The sequence below is a fragment of the Balaenoptera physalus genome (genome assembly GCF_965194825.1).
Source record: "Balaenoptera physalus genome assembly, chromosome: 4".
Classification (NCBI taxonomy): Eukaryota; Metazoa; Chordata; class Mammalia; order Artiodactyla; family Balaenopteridae; genus Balaenoptera; species Balaenoptera physalus.
In genome coordinates this window covers 120826345-120842014 of record NC_138891.1, presented here as the reverse complement: position 1 = coordinate 120842014, position 15670 = coordinate 120826345, and the positions used below count along the sequence as shown (strand labels likewise).

General features: G+C 36.2%; 1 long non-coding RNA gene across 1 annotated transcript in view; it reads right to left on the bottom strand.

Annotated features, from left to right (window-relative positions):
* LOC309660156 overlaps positions 1-11383 on the bottom strand; it is a 259442-nt gene extending 248059 nt beyond the window's left edge. Inside the window, exon 1 of the long non-coding RNA XR_014263216.1 lies at positions 8762-11383. This is a non-coding gene — a long non-coding RNA (uncharacterized lncRNA). The remainder of the gene's footprint in view (positions 1-8761) is intronic.
* Between the last annotated feature and the right edge of the window lie 4287 nt (positions 11384-15670).

The following is a 15670-nucleotide window of genomic DNA, read 5'->3' as shown; positions in this document are numbered from 1 at the left end:
CCATATTAACAAATTGAAGAATAAAAACCATATGATCATCTCAATAGATGCAGAAAAAGCTTTTGACAAAATTCAACACCCATTCCTGATAAAAACTCTCCAGAAAGTGGGCAGAGAGGGAACCTACCTCAACATAATAAAGGCCATATATGACAAACCCACAGCAAACATCATTCTCAATGGTGAAAAACTGAAAGCATTTCCTCTAAGATCAGGAACGAGACAAGGATGTCCACTCTCACCACTATTATTCAACATAGTTCTGGAAGTCCTAGCCACGGCAATCAGAGAAGAAAAAGAAATAAAAGGAATACAAATTGGAAAAGAGGAAGTAAAACTGTCACTGTTTGCAGATGACATGATACTATACATAGAGAATCCTAAAACTGTCACCAGAAAACTGCTAGAGCTAATTAATGAATATGGTAAAGTTGCAGGATACAAAATTAATGCACAGAAATCTCTTGCATTCCTATACACTAATGATGAAAAATCTGAAAGAGAAATTATGGAAACACTCCCATTTACCATTGCAACAAAAAGAATAAAATACCTAGGAATAAACCTACCTAGGGAGACAAAAGACCTGTATGCAGAAAACTATAAGACACTGATGAAAGAAATTAAAGATGATACCAACAGATGGAGAGATATACCATGTTCTTGGATTGGAAGAATCAACATTGTGAAAATGAGTATACTACCCAAAGCAATCTACAGATTCAATGCAATCCCTATCAAATTACCAATGGCATTTTTTACGGAGCTAGAACAAATCATCTTAAAATTTGTATGGAGACACAAAAGACCCCGAATAGCCAAAGCAGTCTTGAGGCAAAAAAATGGAGCTGGAGGAATCAGACTCCCTGACTTCAGACTATACTACAAAGCTACAGTAATCAAGACAATATGGTACTGGCACAAAAACAGAAACATAGATCAATGGAACAAGATAGAAAGCCCAGAGATTAACCCACGCACCTATGGTCAACTAATCTATGACAAAGGAGGCAAAGATATACAATGGAGAAAAGACAGTCTGTTCAATAAGTGGTGCTGGGAAAACTGGACAGCTACATGTAAAAGAATGAAATTAGAATACTCCCTAACACCATACACAAAAATAAACTCAAAATGGATTAGAGACCTAAATATAAGACTGGACACTATAAAACTCTTAGAGGAAAACATAGGAAGAACACTCTTTGACATAAATCACAGCAAGATCTTTTTTGATCCACCTCCTAGAGTAATGGAAATAAAAACAAAAATAAACAAATGGCACCTAATGAAACTTCAAAGCTTTTGCACAGCAAAGGAAACCATAAACAAGATGAAAAGACAACCCTCAGAATGGGAGAAAATATTTGCAAATGAATCAACGGACAAAGGATTAATCTCCAAAATATATAAACAGCTCATTCAGCTCAATATCAAAGAAACAAACACCCCAATCCAAAAATGGGCAGAAGACCTAAATAGACAATGCTCCAAAGAAGACATACAGACAGCCACGAAGCACATGAAAAGATGCTCAACATCACTAATTATTAGAGAAATGCAAATCAAAACTACAATGAGGTATCACCTCACTCCTGTTAGAATGGGCATCATCAGAAAATCTACAAACAACAAATGCTGGAGAGGGTGTGGAGAAAAGGGAACCCTCTTGCACTGTTGGTGGGAATGTAAATTGATACAGCCACTATGGAGAACAATATGGAGGTTCCTTAAAAAACTAAAAATAGAGTTACCATATGACCCAGCAATCCCACTACTGGGCATATACCCAGAGAAAACCGTAATTCAAAAAGACACATGCACCCGAATGTTCATTGCAGCACTATTTACAATAGCCAGGTCATGGAAGCAACCTAAATGCCCATCAACAGACGAATGGATAAAGAAGATGTGGTACATATATACAATGGAATATTACTCAGCCATAAAAAGGAACGAAATTGAGTCATTTGTTGAGACGTGGATGGATCTAGAGACTGTCATACAGAGTGAAGTAAGTCAGAAAGAGAAAAACAAATATCGTATATTAACGCATGTATGTGGAACCTAGAAAAATGGTACAGATGACCCAGTTTGCAGGGCAGAAGTTGAGACACAGATGTAGAGAATGGACATATGGACACCAAGGGGGGAAAACTGCGGTGAGGTGGGGATGGTGGTGTGCTGAATTGGGCGATTGGGATTGACATGTATACACTGATGTGTATAAAAGTGATGCCTAATAAGAACCTGCAGTATAAAATAACAAACAAAACAACTAATACTAAACTTTCATTGGGTTATTTGTATGGAAATATGTTAATATAAATGTTTCAGACATTACATGAAATTTCTAAAAATCTTATATTTGTATTTGTATGGAAATATGTATGGAAATATGTTAATATAAATGTTTCAGACATTACATGAAATTTCTAAAAATCTTATATTTGTATTTGTATGGAAATATGTATGGAAATATGTTAATATAAATGTTTCAGACATTACATGAAATTTCTAAAAATCTTATATGTTCTGGTATAATGTTATAAGTAATAATCCTAGTTATTACTTTAAAATGTATATCTCAGAAATAACTAATTTTCCTGTCAACTGCATTATTATGAACTTTCATCAAATCTTTTACCGTGGTCATTTTTAAGTCTTTTGTCATTTACAGACAGTTCTGGGTGTACTCTGATGATTTTGCAAATATGTTCCTATAAAAGGGTTTCATCTTCAAGAAATTCATGGAAAAGACTCTGACAAGTACAGGTTTCTGGTAACTGACTGTACTGCTGAACTGAATGAATAAGCATTTTCAGAACTCTGATGAAAAACTGATGAACTCATAAAAGTGCTAACAAAAGATCAAGATGAAAAAAAACAATTAATTACATGGGACTGCGTGAACTGATGAGGATGAGTATAATTTTTGTGACTTTCTGTCTGAATTAAAAAAAAAAAAAAATCCCACAAGGACTCAGAGGCAAAGAATATACAAATCAATTTTCACTGCAAAGTAAAGGAGCTGTTACAGTGGAGGATTACTGGACTGAATGTCAATATTATGACATAGTATGAGTGTGTTTCATGTTTGGTAATTGCAATCATTGTTGCTTTTGCTGTGGTCATCCATGTACAATGCTTGGTGTCAGTCTATTTATCTCTTGTAAAAATAAAATACAGTGTGTGTGTGTGAAAAAAAAAAAAAAAAAGAATACAAGGAGGGCTCTAGTTAGGAAAGAGGGGTGTGTCATGGTCCAAACTCGGAAAAGAATTTCCAGACACAAGGTAGAATGCAAAGAGGATAGAATTTATTAGAGGGAATGGTCGCTGCCAGGACAGCAGGCTGACTTCCTAGTAGTCTGGGAGAGCCGACCCCAAACATATGCTATTAATCAGTTTTTATAACCAGAGAAAACAAAGGAATGGTCTGAGGTGAAAATTTCGTTTACTGATTGGTCGAGGCACATATACCTTCCTTCTATAGTCTGGGAGTGGTACAGGGCAGATGCTTTTCCTTATTTGGGACGAGAGAGGAACAGGTCCTGTTGCCCAGGTGGGCTCAGGTATTTCGTACCCATTGCAACATGGTGGGGAGGGCGATGAGAGTCCGGTACGGTGTGTAACGCTGAAACTTTTTCAGGCAGGGTTGTCCTTTGTTCTTGAAGCACCACTGTCCTTGGAGTGCCACAGAGTGGAGGAGAGGATAGCTCTAGACTAAGAGAATACTTTATACTAAGGAGCGATGTCGTGAAAAAGCAAAATATATTCATGAAACTACAAACTATTCAGAGTTAAAATTTCAGATAAGTGGCAGGAGCTGAAGCTTAAGATAAACATAGGAACACTTATTAAAATTCTTTGCATCATATTCCAAATTTTTCAACTTATATTTCTAAAAGCAAAAGAAAGTCATTAACACACTTCAAATAGTGGAAATATAGGTTATCTTTGTGTTGTAAAAATCCAATCTTGTAGAAGTGCCAAGGGTTAACTGGAAAGCATGTTTATCAAATATTCAGAGAATATACTCTGGAAATATTGTAGGCATCTAGTAGGTATTGCTAATTATGTAGATAAAGCCTATGCTTTCTAAAGAGGAAGAACTTACAAAATTATATGGAAATTGCAGTAAGTAATATTATATATATGAAACTTTTTAAAATAAATTATTCAAGTTATCCAACAATGGCTGAGGTTGCCTCATAGGATGAACACTTAAATATATTTGGGAAAATTTTCTTATTAAAAAAAAGAAGGAAAGATGTACACAATAATTAAAAACAAAATTGTAATTGCTATTCAGGATGGTGGTTTGAATTGGCCTGTTTACTCTCCTTGAATATTGTCTTTAAAAGGACAAAAAAATAAAGAAATGGGTGGAAAATTCTGAAACCTTTACTTGAAAAGGATGTAATCAAGTGAGAGAACCATAAAAACATTTTACATGATATTGTCAATATAAGACTATATTGAGGAACATGTCAAACTGACTGAAATTCAGCATGTGCAGGAAAAGTCTGTCTGGGTTGGAAGTACACAGGATCTTTATCATAATCTGAGTCAGGCCAGGATAAAGCAATAAGATCCTAGTCTAGGCCAGCTCTTGGGGCACTTGCAGCCTGGATGGAGCACACATTTCTATTCCATAAATTGATGCAACAGGTATACAACCCTTTATCTCTCTTTACTGGTCATCTACTCAACAAAGAAAGGAAGCCACCTGGACAATTTTCTTCTAAACACATTAATAAAAAATCAAAGAATGGCCTTGCTACTGGAGAGTCCCATCCTATAGACTACTTTGAGATGGATTAATCTGTGGTAGGACTGTGTATGGTAAGCAAATCTGGTGTCTATGGACATATGAAGCATTGCTTGGAAAATGTCACATAAGTTATACAGCTTATGAGAATCAAATGGAGATGTTTCAAGATCAAAAGAACTCTCTTTTGTGTAAGTAATGTAACTGCATACATTATTAGAGATTTCATATACTAATGTGGATCAATTCTTCTGATACAGTAAGAAAGCACTACAGGAGCTGCACTGGTGACCCAGGACCTCTCCTTGCTTTGCTTGTGCCTCATGATTACTTGTATCCTTGAAATTATTAAGAAACCTTGAAACTAGGTAAGATGCTAAATGTGTGTGAGGCTGATTTTGACAGTCCAATAAGGTGTTATCTCACCAGCATATAGAGCAGCAGATTGTGACAATCGTGATCATTTTTCATTTGAAATGTATGGCATAAGTGAAGTAAGAATACTGCCAGAGCTGGCACCTAATTAAGACACCAGTTGGACAAGTCGAAAAATGCCCAGGTGTATTTGAGGTACTACAGCAGAGATGAAGAATGGACCAATCCACTTAGAATTGAGTCTTCCATCTAGGTCATCACCAGTATATTTCCTCTCCCCAAATCATAACCAAACCTATAATCAAGTAACATAAAATTATCCAAAGGAAAAAATAATTTCCTTTTCTGTTTTAACTGGAACTAAACATTTTGAACAGAGACTCATACCTCCTCTGAGAGAAACTATTTCAAATATCAATATCAGAATAATGTGGAACCTCCTTTAAGGAAAAAAATTCACTAATTATGGCATATGATATTACTCACTAGCATGGATACACATCTAATAAGTGGCTTAACACAGAACCCCAAATTTTATTGCCTCCTTTTTAAAAAAATTTACTAAGAACTTAGGCTTTTATAACTACAGCTGACACTAATGTTGTGTAAAGTTGATGGGGGCTAAGGCATATCAGTCAGTGACGATAAACATAACAGGATGATTCACAAGCTGAAAACACATACATGCACACATACATATTTTTAATTACTTGGCGTCATCCTCTGGTGAGCTAAAACTGTATCTAAATCAAGAAATGATTTGAGAGAGAAGGAAGCTGAAAGGAGGGGACATGAAAAAGACACTGAAGCTGTGTGGCTGACAGGGTCTTGGTGCTCTGGCTGGGTGTCAGGCTTGTGCCTCTGAGGTGGGAGAGCTGAATTCAGGACATTGGTCCACCAGAGACCTCGTGGCTCCATGTGATATCAAAAGGCGTAAGCCCTCCCAGAGATCTCCATCTCAACGCTAACACCCAGCTCCACTCAATGACCAGCAAGCTACAGTGCTGGACACCCTATGCCAAACAGCTAGTAAGACAGGAACACAACCCTACCCATCAGCAGAGAGGCTGCCTAAAATCATAATAAGGTCACAGGAACCCCAAAACAGATGCGGTCCTGCCCCCTAGAAAGACAAGATCCAGCCTCATCCACTAGAACACAGGCACTAGTCCCCTCCATCAGGAAGCCTACACAACCCACTGAATCAACCTTAGCCACTGGGGGCAGACACCAAAAACAACGGGAACTACAAACCGGCAGCCTGCAAAAAGGAGACCCCAAACACAGTAAGTTAAGCAAAATGAGAAGACAGAGAAACACATAGCAGATGAAGGAACAAGGTATAAACCCACCAGACAAAACAAATGAAGAGCAAATAGGCAGTCTACCTGAAAAAGAATTCAGAGTAATGATAGTAAAGATGATCCAAAATCTTGGAAATACAATGGAGAAAATACAAGAAACATTTAACAAGGACCTAGAAGAACTAAAGAGCAAACAAACAATGATGAACAGCACAATAAATGAAATTAAAAATTCTCTAGAAGGAATCAACAGCAGAGTAACTGAGGCACAAGAATGGATAAGTGATCTGGAAGATAAAAGACTGGAAATAACTACTGCAGAGCAGAATAAAGAAAAAAGAATGAAAAGAATTGAGGACACTGTTAGAGACCTCTGGGACAACATTAAACGCACCAACATTCAAATTATAGGGGTCCCAGAAGAAGAGGAGAAAAAGAAAGGGACTGAGAAAATATCTTAAGTGAAAACTTCTGTAATATGGGAAAGGAAATAGTCAATCAAGTCCAGGAAGCACAGAGAGTCCTATACAGGATAAATCCAAGGAGAAACACGCCAAGACACATATTAATCAAACTATCAAAAATTAAATACAAAGAAAAAATATTAAAAGCAGCAAGGGAAAAACAACGAATAACATACAAGGGAATCACCATAAGGTTAACAGCTGATCTTTCAGCAGAAACTGCAAGGCAGAATGGAGTGGCAGGACATATTTAAAGTGATGAAAGGGAAAAACCTACAACCAAGATTACTGTACCCACGAAGGATCTCATTCAGATTCAACAGAGAAATTAAAACCTTTTCAAACAAGGAAAAGCTAAGAGAATTCAACACCATCAAACCAGCTTTACAACAAATGCTAAAGGAACTTTTCTAGGCAGGAAACACAAGAGAAGGAAAAGACTTACAATAACAAACCCAAAACAATTAATAAAATGGTAACAGGAAAATACATATCAATAATTACCTTAAATCTAAATGGATTAAATGCTCCAACCAAAAGTCATAGACTGGCTGAATGGATACAAAAACAAGACCCGTATATATGCTTTCTACAAGAGACCCACTTCAGACCTAGGGACACATACAGACTGAAAGTGAGGGGATGGAAAAAAGATATTCCATGCAAATGGAAATCAAAAGAAAGCTGGTGTAACAATTCTCATATCAGACAAAATGGACTTTAAAATAAAGACTATTACAAGAGACCAAGAAGGACTCTACATAATGATCAAGGGATCAATCCAAGAAGAAGATATAACAATTGTAAATATTTATACACCCAACATAGGGGCACCTCAATGCATAAGGCAAATGCTAACAGCCATAAAAGGGGAAATCAACAGTAACACAATCATAGTAGGGGACGTTAACACCCCACTCTCACCAATGGACAGATCATCCACAATGAAATTAAATAAGGAAACACAGCTGTAAATGATACATTACACAAGATGGACTTAATTGATATTTATAGGACATTCCATCCAAAAACAACATTATACACTTTCTTCTCAAGTGCTCATGGAACATTCTCCAGGATAGATCATATCTTGGGTCACAAATCAAGCCTTGGTAAATTTAAGAAAATTGAAATCGTATCAAGTATCTTTTCCGACCACAACACTATGAGACTAGATATCAATTACAGGGAAAAACATCTGTAAAAAATATAAACACATGGAGGCAAAAAAATACACTACTTAATAACCAAGAGATCACTGAAGAAATCAAAGAGGAAATCAAAAAATTCCTAGAAACAAATGACAATGAAAACACGGTGACCCAAAACCTATGGAATGCAGCAAAAGTAGTTCTAAGAGGGAAGTTTATAGCAATACAATCCTACCTTAAGAAACAAGAAACATCTCAAATAAACTACCTAACCTTACACCTAAAGCAATTAGAGAAAGAAGAACAAAAAAATCCCCAAAGTTAGCAGAAGGAAAGAAATCATAAAGATCAGAGCAGAAATAAATGAAATAGAAACAAAGAAAACATAACAAAGATCAATAAAACTAAAAGCTGGTTCTTTGAGAAGATAAACAAAATTGATAAACTATTAGCCAGACTCATGAAGAAAAAAAGAGAGAAGACTCAAATCAATAGAATTAGAAATGAAAAAGAAGTAACAACTGACACTGCAGAAATACAAAGGATCACGAGAGATTACTACAAGCAAATCTATGCCAATAAAATGGACAACCGAGAAGAAATGGACAAATTCTTAGAAAAGCACAACCTTCCGAGACTGAACCAGGAAGAAATAGAAAGTATAAACAGACAAATCACAAGCACTGAAATTGAGACAGTGATTAAAAATCTTCCAACAAACACAAGCCCAGGACCAGATGGCTTCACAGGCGAATTCTATTAAGCATTTATAGAAGAGATAACACCTATCCTTCTCAAACTCTTCCAAAATATAGCAGAGGGAAGAACACTCCCAAACTCAATCTACAAGGCCACCATCACCCTGATATCAAAACCAGACAAAGATGTCACAAAAAAAGAAAACTACAGGTCAATATCACTGATGAACATAGATGAAAAAATCCTCAACAGAATACTAGCAAACAGAATCAAACAGCATATTAATAGGATCATACACCATGATCAAGTGGGGTTATCCCAGGAATACAAGGATTCTTCAATATACGCAAATCAATCAATGTGATAAACCAGATTTAAAAATTGAAGGAGAAAAACCATATGATCATCTCAATTGATGCAGAAAAAGCTTTTGACAAAATTCAACACCCATTTATGATAAAAACCCTCCAGAAAATAGGCATAGAGGGAACTTACCTCAACATAATAAAGGCCATATATGACAAATCCACAGCCAACATCATTTGAAATTGTGTAAAACTGAAAGCATTTCCTCTAAGATCAGGAACAAGACAAGGTTGTCCACTCTCACCACTATTATTCAACATAGTTTTGGAAGTTTTAGCCACAGCAGTCAGAGAAGAAAAAGAAATAAAAGAAATCCAAATCAGAAAAGAAGAAGTAAAGTTGTCACTGTTTGCAGATGACATGATACTATACATAGAGAATCCTGAAGATGCTACCAGAAAACTACTAGAGCTAATCAGTGAATCTGGTAAAGTAGCAGGATGCAAAATTAATGCACATAAATCTCTTGCATTTCTGTACACTAAGGATGAAAAATCTAAAAGAGAAATTATGGAAAGCCTCCTATTTACCATTGCAACAAAATGATAAAATACCTAGGAATAAACCTACCTAAGGAGACAAAAGACCTTTATGCAGAAAACTATAAGATACTGATGAAAGATATTAAAGATGATACAAACAGATGGAGAAATATAACATGTTCTTGAATTGGAAGAATGAACATTGTGAAAATGACTCTACTACCCAAAGCAATCTACAGATTCAATGCAATCCCTATCAAACTACCACTGGCATTTTTCAGAGAACCAGAACAAAAAATTTCACAATTTGTACAGAAACACAAAAGACCCTGAATAGCCAAAGCAATCTTGAGAAAGAAAAATGGAGCTGGAGGAATCAGGGTCCCTGACTTCAGACTATAATACAAATCTACAGTAATCAAGACAGTATGGCACTGGCACTAAAACAGAAACATAGAGCAATGGAACAGGATAGAAAGCCCAGAGATAAACCCACGTACATATGGTCACCTTATTTTTGATAAAGGAGGCAAGAATATACAATGGAGAAAAGACAGCCTCTTCAATAAGTGGTGCTGGGAAAACTGGACAGCTACACCTAAAAGAATGAAATTAGAACACTCCTTAACACCATACACAAAAATAAACTCAAAATGGATTAAAGACCTAAATGTAAGGCCAGACACTATAAACTCTTGGAGGAAATCATAGGCAGAACACTCTATGACATAAATCACAGCAAGATCCTTTTTGACCCACCTCCTTGAGAAATGGTAATAAAAACAAAAATAAACAAATTGGACCTAATGAAACGTAAAAGCTTTTTGGCACAGCAAAGGAAACCATAAACAAGACAAAAAGACAATCCTCAGAATGGGAACATATATATGCAAATGAAACAACGGACAAAGGATTAATCTCCAAAATATACAAGCAGCTCATGCTGCTCAATATCCAAAAAGAAACAACCCAATCTAAAAATGGGCAGAAGACCTAAATAGACATTTCTCCAAAGAAGATATACAGATCACCAACAAACACATGAAAGGATGGTCAACATCACTAATCATTGGAGAAATGCAGATCAAAACTACAATGAGGTGTCACCTCACACCGGTCAGAATGGCCATCATCAAAAAAATCTACAAACAATACATGCTGGAGAGGGTGTGGAGAAAAGGGAACCCTCTTGCACTGTTGGTAGGAATGTAAATTGATACAGCCACTATGGAGAACTGTATGGAGGTTGCCATATGACCCAGCAATCCCACTACTGGGCATATACCCTGAGAAAACCATAATTCAAAAAGAGTCAAGTACCACAATGTTCATTGCAGCTCTATTTACAATAGCCAGGACATGGAAGCAACCTAGATGTCCATCAACAGATGAATGGATAAAGAAGATGTGGCACATATATACAATGGAATATTACTCAGCCATAAAAAGAAACGAAACTGAGTTATTTGTAGTGAGGTGGATGGACCTTGAGACTGTCATACAGAGTGAAGTAAGTCAGAAAGAGAAAAACAAATACCGTATGCTAACACATATATATGGAATCAAAAAAAAAAAAAAGAATGGTCATGAAGAACCTAGTGGCAAGACAGGAATAAAGACACAGACATACCAGAGAATGGACTTGAGGATATGGGGAGGGGGAAGGTTAAGCTGTGACAAAGTGAGAGAGTGGCATGGACATATATACACTACCAAACGTAAAATAGATAGCTAGTGGGAAGCAGCCACATAGCACAGGGAGATCAGCTAGGTGCTTTGTGACCACATAGAGAGGTGGGATAGGGAGGGTGGGAGGGAGGGAGACGCCAGAGGGAGGAGATATGGGGATGTATGTATAGGTATAGCTGATTCACTTTGTTATAAGCAGAAACTAACACACCATTGTGAAGCAATTACACTCCAATAAAGATGTTAAAATATAAATAAATAAAAGAAATAAAAAAATTTTTTAAAAAGAAATGATTTGAGCAAAAAAAAATCTGTCTTTAAAATTCTTAATGAATGTGAGAGATATCAAGAGGTTCAATGATAGTAAAGCATGTTGGATGATTTTAGGAACGAAACTGTGAAGCTGCTAGTACAATGCAAGTGATCCCAACTTACCAAAACTAGATTTGAAACTTGGTTCATTTAAGCAGGACCTCAACAGGGGGCACACCAGTCATTTAAAAACAAGACAAAGAATTGTTACACCTGAAGAATCAATACAAATCTCCCACTACAAGATACAAGAGAAAATATTTTAAGTAGAAGATAAGAATGAAATCCCCCCTCTCCTTGACCAGTAACAGTGGTGTTGAAAAGACTTATGAGACACAGTAAATGTCACCCAGTATCAAGTTGACTTACCTTTAAGAAAGGATCCAGGACAGGTCACACAACATGTATTGTGGAAGTCATGTGACTCCCAGGCGCAGTTTGCAACATTTCTATATCACTCTGCATTTGGGACATGCTTGTGCTAATAAGAGAAAAGGCTGACTGGGTACCACCTCAGCACAGGTAGGTTGTCAGCTCTGGAATGCCTTCCATCTTTATATCTTCCTCATCACATAGCTTCCTTGGGCTGTCTAGTGCCATTCTCCATTGTGGCTACATCTCATCCATTACTAGTTACTCAGTGCTTACAGAGTTCTCAGTAAGAATTTTGGTGACACAAGACAGGCCCTGAATTGGCACAGATTATATTCTGCAATTTTTTCCACAGTTCATTTTGATCCTGTGAACGTTCCTTAAGTAAGTGTTGCAAGAGGCATTTCACCAGAGGAAATGTCACAGATCAAAGAGTAATTCTTTCTTTCCGGAGAAATATTGCATCATGATTTTCAATTGGATTAAATGAAAGAAAATTTTGAGACAATTAAACACTGTTTTCAGCTGAGGAACATCAGTTCCAAATTGAAAAGTTCAAAGAAGTGTATTGAATACTGAAGTCATATAAATCAAGGACATAAAAGACCAACTGAAGAAATTGGGACACCAGAAGAAAAAGCCTGTGTGTGTGCTTACATATGAATATCTATTAAGTACTAAACATTACACATATGAAAATAACTTAAAATTTAAGAGGCATGGATACTAAAGCCAGAAGTTTTCCTATATGTGAACTGGGAATTCTAAAAAGAATTACATGGATGAAGAAAAGGGAATAATTAAATAAATAATAGACGAACAGTTTCCTGATTTGAAGAACGATTTGAGCAAACACGTTTATTAGGCCCATTTCGTGATAAAAAGTAAATCCCCAGACACATTTTGGTGAAACTTTTTGTATTTTAAAGATCTGGGAGGAGAGGACGTAACAGAGTAGCCATGGAAGAAGCACATGTGCAGGGAACAGTGCTTTGGTCTTGAATGTTGCCAAAATCTGCTCCTGGATAAGACAAAGGGGTTAAATCAAGAACAATTAGAACCTCGCATCTATGACATTTTCTTGAGGGAAAATAAGCTAGTGAATGGAAATGTGATGGGACAGCCTTTGGGGAAATAGAGTACCACTGAGTAGCTCTACTTCTGGTAGTGAACTAGTAATAAATGATGTGACTATAACTAAAGTCCTCTACCAGCTGTGACTAAAACAAATAGTTTTTATTCACATAGCATCATCCAAAAGGAGGGTCTGCCTGCATCAAAACAACTGCTTAATGATATAAAAAGGTAAGAATTTTCTTTTGAATCTTTAGCATATTGACTTTATTTTCTTAAATATAACAGCAAGTGAGTTGGGGAAAATAGGTAGATTGAAGGTTAGACTAATCGCGATGCTTTGTCAAGGGCTGCACACATTGACACTCTCATCAAAATTGGGGTTCTGTTAGCAAAGAAGAAGGGAAGCAGAATTTTGGTTATGCAGCTAACACTGTCTGCCACAGACACACGCAAATGAGCAAGTGGCAGGCGGCGAGCTGATTCCATTCTCAGAGGACTGCTGCTAGATACACCTTACCTGCTAACTTGATGCTTAGAGCCAATCACTCTCTGTAAGAACCAACTAACCAACCAGCAAAACTAAGTTACAATGAAAGCGGTTCCAATGGCATCTTATTTTATCAAAAACTCCAGATAGGATTAATTTACTCTAAACCAGGCGTGGTGGAGGATGGGGATGGGGAGGGGAGACTTCTTTTTAAATTTTTTATTTCATAACATTTAAGTAAACAGTTTTTTTGTTGTTCTTTTAATTCCTGTGGTAAAAAGAACTCATATTATGACAAGTGGGTAAGCTAGGAAGAACTGAAATATATTATCATTATACTATTAGTATAATTGGTAAACCATTTGGCAACACGTTTTCCCGCCTCTTTATTTTTCAATTTTTTTTTTTTTGGCCGCGCCCTTAGTTCTCCCTCCAGGGATCGAACCTGGGCCTACGGCAGTGAAAGCACAGAGTCCTAACCACTGCACAGCCAGGGAATTCCCTATTTTTCAAATTTTATCAAAGAAAATGTACAGTGTTACAATGATAGAAATCTTTGGTAAGAAGGAAATAATACAAGCTGAGTTCAACAGACCTTAATAATGGAACGCATTTTATTGAGATGGCCAATTTATCAGAAAGGATGTTTTCATAAAACCAAGAAATAGAAAGTCTTCTAATCAGAGAGTGGAAGTCATTGAATTCAGCTCCTCATGGAGCTTCTTGTTACACATCACAACACTGCACATTCGAGCACCTCTCTGTGGCCAGATCATCTGAATTCTGAATCTGCCGCTAACTTGCTAAGCGACAATGGAAGAGTGAATTAACTTCTCTATTCCTTGGTATCTCCCTCCGTATAAAGGGAATTATATTAATTCCTACCTTATAGAATATATATGAAGATTAAATGAGGTTGTATCTGTGAAGTACAAGTACTTAGGTTATCTGTATACATAGTAGCTAAACAAGAGTTTGTAAAATAAAGCAATTGTGTGTCCTTGAAGCTAGAAAGGAAAACAAAGACCATTACAGAAAAAGGTATGCAGAGTTAAAAAAGGTTTCCTGCAAATATTTAGGGAGGGAATAAATATACAAATGAAAAGAGATATTTTGTTAACATTTGTCACATTCATAGCATTGAGTCTGGTGCAGAGCCAAAAATCAATGTTACTGTCTTTCTCTTTTCCCACCCAAAAATATTATGTTTCATTGTTATGTTTCATTCAGGTTAGTAAAGGCTTTTGACACCAAGCCTGCTTGAAGATCAGAATACTGATATATCTGAATCATCAAAATATGTAAGAGAATTGTGTACAAGTAAATTTGGAGGATATTTTTAAGCTTTTTTTTCCTGAATGTGGTATAAGGCAAAACAGTTTTCCAGTAAGATAATATTATCACAACATTTGAAACTTTGAGAAGTTCTTATCTGCATATATATTTAAATCTCTTAAATGATTTACCTATGTAACTACATAAGTAGTTGCTAAGATTAAGATATATCTTATGATTCACATACCATGGAAGACAATGATGGAAACAGACACATCCCAGGAGAAACTGAAAGGACCATAGCTTCTCCAACAACAGAGATGTTTTAGGTTACTGGTGGAAGCCTTTTGCTCAATAAAGATTTACATTATGGGACTTCCTTTCTTACTATCTCTTGATTTTTTAATTATTTTTAAAAAGTGTAAGAAATATTACAATCTATGCAGATTTCCTTGAAGCTGCATTCAAAGGAAAGACAGCAGATAAGTTTTAAAAACCTACTAGCCATAATTTTAAATTCAGATTTGACTGTGGAGTCCTACCAGGCAGATTTGCTGATTACAACAAAACATGGAGGACCAAATCAATATTAATGAAAATTTTAATAAGAATACTTTTCTACTGGTATGCAGCTACTTTACTCGTTTTCTTGAAGAGATTTTAGTGTCGACATTCCAAAGATGTCTTCCTCTACTTTGGCTTCTTTGTGAACAGATACTATTCCGTATTGTATTAGTCATGCATTGCTAAGGATTTCTTTGCCTTTAAAATCTCTGGCATCTTACTTTTTTGACATTCTATTAAGGCTCATTGTTTAATTTCTTCATCCTTTCTAATGCTGTATTT